At 37.8% G+C, this 4,333-nt stretch overlaps 1 long non-coding RNA gene across 3 annotated transcripts; it reads left to right on the top strand.

Annotated features, from left to right (window-relative positions):
• Positions 1 to 314: 314 nt before the first annotated feature.
• Positions 315 to 2,979, top strand: LOC149988255 (uncharacterized). Of its 3 annotated transcripts, XR_016505285.1 has the most exons (4): positions 315 to 1,123; positions 1,266 to 1,563; positions 1,737 to 1,802; positions 1,978 to 2,979. It is a non-coding gene; the product is annotated as an uncharacterized LOC149988255 (long non-coding RNA). The 3 variants fall into 3 exon arrangements; XR_016505284.1 differs by having other exon boundaries at positions 1,381 to 1,802; XR_016505283.1 differs by having other exon boundaries at positions 1,266 to 1,802.
• The last annotated feature ends 1,354 nt before the right edge of the window (positions 2,980 to 4,333 follow it).

The following is a 4,333-nucleotide window of genomic DNA, read 5'->3' as shown; positions in this document are numbered from 1 at the left end:
CCAAAGGCTGGGTTTACATACTAATATAAGTCAAATCAGTGCAACAAGCAACAACGCCAAGCTTGTTCGAACAGCCAAGAGGCAGCGCTTCAACGGTACACCTGAATTGATTGACAATGTATTAGACGTGTTAGTACCAGGGCACATCAGTATAATCAATTTCCTCCAACTTGCTTTCAGAAGAAGTGAATTTGGAGGATAGAATGAACGATGAGTTCCAGTTGTGACTCAGCGCCTTGGAACTCATCGTGTATTATCAACACGTCGAATTTTGGTCAACGGCCGAGTAGTCCAATCTTGGCAGCCACTTCCACAAGTGTATCCTCCAAACTGATCTTTTCAGAAAGCAATTTATACTTTGAATACAAAAAAAATTATAGTTAATGTAAGTGAAGTATTACATCCAAAGGAACTGAAATGCATAATATTGCAGGATCGTCTCGTGTTAGAGTTAGTATACAAGGTATATATCCAGGCTCTTCCGTCCCGATCTCTATGCACACCTGGATGGCTCTAAGAGGGACGACATGAAAATGGATAGTCAGCCGCCCCAAAATCTCATTTAGAGCGTCGAGGGATTAACAGGAGAAGTACGACAAAGTACAGTAGGATTCCAGACGGATTCAAAATCTTCATCTCGAACGGCAGATTTTACAGGGCCGCTGAATAACTGGTAATCACAATTTGTAGTGCGACATCTACGAAGGCCACGAGCTTCTGCACCCCATCCACAAATGTTTTAGGCTCTCTAGCATCCGTGTTGGCAGTGGTTTGAAACAAGATCGCAAACATGAGAGCTAGATTTCGAGTCAAGGAAACGCTTCACAGAGATCTCATTCTTAGCTAACCGTGCAATGGTCATGCTACCCTTTGAAGACCCAGGGGTATCTTCAAACTGAGGACAAATCCACCATCTCTCTAATTGCTTGAAATCTTTCACCTATTGTCTTCAGAATGACGTTGTGCCAGGAAGTATGGGTTACATGGTCATGTTGCTGATGCATCGAACCCACCATCAATTTGAGGTCGACGAGCTTCTGCACATGGAAAAGGATTCGAACGGCTTCCAGATGGACGAGGTTTGAGAATACGTGAAATTTATCAACCTCAGCATGTCAATTTGGTAAGCACTATGTACACACGGTTTGGAGTCCCTCTTTTCGCAGCTCATCGTTCGGTTATTATAAGCCTCTTTCTTCCTTGTATCGATTTTCGAATGGCTGCACGTAAAATGCTTTCAACAAACTAACTGATTGCAATGGTAGGCAAGGAGAGTGATTGTACGATGTTTCTGGTGGTTATCGGCTTGGCTACTTCATCGCATTTTTGTTCTAAAGATTTCTTTATATTCCTCTAAGAACTTCCTGCAAATTCGGGCAGTGTATCCGGGGAGGCCTCCTGATCAAGCCGGAGTAAACACTTGATGGACAGGCGCAGTTTAGAAAGATGGACATTGTGTTTCAAGCTTACTTCTAGATCAAAACTCATATCCAGAGAGTACAATTGGACAGTTACGGTTGATCACAGGGTTCACAGAGTTCACAGGGCGTTTTAAACTTCCTGGTATGTATAATGGCGGGTTGCCTTGCCTGTCTTACTGTTTCGATCGCATTTGATGGTTTATGTTTTTGTAGACCTTCACGATTCTATCAATCATGCCCCGTTTCTCTTTCCAGTCACTTGCGTAGGTATAATATGAGTTATGAGGCGGTTTATTATTGATCACTATGGTACAGGAGTCAGTCGATGTTGACCTTTCTGAGGATGTCGCATCTCTTTTCATGGCCATACCCACAGTTGAGGTTAGTATTAAGCAAGTTCACGGCAATTTTTTTCTTCTTTTCTGAATATTTACAATCCTGCCTCACAGCCTTTTTTGAGTTAGAATAGCATATTCTTTAAGCCTCATGGTGAACCTTCTGTCTAACTTGCAAGTATGCCAAGATGGTAATACACCTGTTGTGGTCATTTATACAGGTGACAAAAATCAAAGTTGGCAATTGCTTATTTCTTACCAAATGTGTAGCAAGGGAAACACACAACAAGAGCAACAGTGAGAGCAACAGGCCTTCTCCTTTAGGATGCAACTCCAACTCTTGCCACGGTGTTGGAAGCTAATCCAACGCTCTATAACAGTAAACAAGTTTTGGAGCTTGATTGTAGAGCCACAGCATTTAGTTCTTTGATTGTGTCAACTTTTGCTACAATAGTATTTGCTACGGATGGTGACCCTGCAAGCATGAGCATCCTGTAAGAAAACATGAACTCTAGGGGGTTATGCATGTGTGTAATATGAATTGTGAGGCAGTTTAGTGCAATGTGAGTTATGAAACAAATTCTCTCCAAAAATGCGGCTTGGGCAGTTGAAACAACAATGGCGAGCCTACTTTGATTAGATTACAGAACGTTGGATTGTAGAACATTGAATCGCAGAACATTGGATCATTTTGTGATTGTAAACCAAACCAAGGCCTTTGAACACATCTTCCACCATGGATCTCAATACGATACGCTGGACAATAGCAGGGCAAGCAAGAGATTACACTTCCAAGAAGGGGAGGAGGAGTCCATGCTAAGACGTATCTCCAAAGCGTAGTGCCTAATTGACCTTGGCAAAACATTGGATTGCAAAAGGACCTTCTTACCTTGGTCATTGATCGAGACCAATGCCTTGCTCTCATGCCAATTGCCATGATACTTGGTTGGGATGTAGGACATACTTGGTCCACAGCTTGTAGCACGCATAAGCTTTTTGATGTGTAAAATAGACAATAATTTAAACTTTACTAAGACTTACTGAAGCTCACTGAGGCATTTAAGTTAACTAAGACACTTGTACGGAAGAAGACAAAGCAAGTGCAACATTAGAAGAGGTGTTTTATGTAGTGAAATGAACATATGATTGTGTTAAATCTATGGATTTGTTATTATGTGCACAAGCAGTGAAATATGAGTTATGAGGCAGTTTTTGTGAACAAATGTAATGGTGTCAAAACAAAGAGAAGCAGCCAACTTTAAGAAACTCACATATTTCTTTGAGGAGGCAAGAGATCTAATTCTACATTCCAACTCTAATTTGAGGAGGCTGGAGCTTTCTTTGTGAATGTCTACACACTTTTACAGGGTGGTTTTCTACACACTCCTCTCATGTTTTTGGAGGGCTTTGTTTAATTGTTACTCTTAAGTTCTTAGATTTTGGATGTGAAGTTTCAAAACTCGAACGAGATTCTTTAATATGACACAATTTATTTTATTGTCTTATGGCGGGGATTACTTTTGCTAAACCTCTAGAAGGATCAAGGTGGGCATTTCAGAATACGTAAGCGAAACAAGTTCAATCTGTTGTGGAAGAATATTTAAAAAGAGAAGCAATAGAAGGGAGCAAAGAGGAAGAAAGTAAAGCTTATCTCTGTGGCTTTGAGCGTGTAGTAGGCAGATGATTCATGTTGTATCTCTATTACTATTTCTTTGAAGATGTCGACTGTGAATGCTCATTCTTATTACCTCTATAGGAAAAAGAAGGCTAAGCTTATAAAGAAGTAGAGAAGAGTGCAAAAGAAGGCTCTTTAGTCAAGATTAGAGAGATAGAGCTTTCATTAACAACATCAAGGTGATTTTGGCAAGAATTAATTTAAATTAATTCTTTAATGTAATAGACTACAATTATGAAAATTCATTAAGCAAGGAGATTGATGCTCATTTATTATAATCAATCAACATCAATATTCATTTTATTACTTGAAATTATTTTATTACAAAAACATTCTTTGATTTATAAAAGTATGCATTGTAAAATGCTCAAATTTGGTCTTTGTTTTTATTATGATCAACGATAAGTTTTATTGTCTGTTAGATATTTTGGACTGCCTTGCTTCAAAGAAAGAAAATGAATTTATTTGCAATATTTTTATGAAAATCAAAGTTTACTTGTTATAGCCACGTCAAATTTATTTTTATTCATGTTAAAATTACATTTTATAAATAATAAGCTGCTCGTATAAGTTGCTCGTAATAGAAGGATTAATTAAATTGCAAAGCTGATTGAGAGGGGGATTTGAACAATTATTATTTTTTAGTATTCTAGAATATAGCCATGAAGACTAAAAAGGAGGAATCACAACTTTTTACAAGCCACCACAAATAAAAGAATTTTATACTTGACTTTTTTGATTCTGCACTACAGACATTTCACATCTTTCAACTATCATCATTCTCTCTTCTATAACAAAAGCTAGGATACAAATGTTAAATATAAGTTTATATAAGTATTTCAAAGTTATTTTATTATTATATAATTTTATATTAATAGTTTTTATCTTTACAATTAATTTTT

The sequence above is a fragment of the Physcomitrium patens genome, chromosome 10, assembly GCF_059467195.1.
Source record: "Physcomitrium patens ecotype Gransden chromosome 10, ASM5946719v1, whole genome shotgun sequence".
NCBI classification, from domain to species: Eukaryota; Viridiplantae; Streptophyta; class Bryopsida; order Funariales; family Funariaceae; genus Physcomitrium; species Physcomitrium patens.
This window is presented reverse-complemented; position numbering and strand designations above follow the sequence as displayed.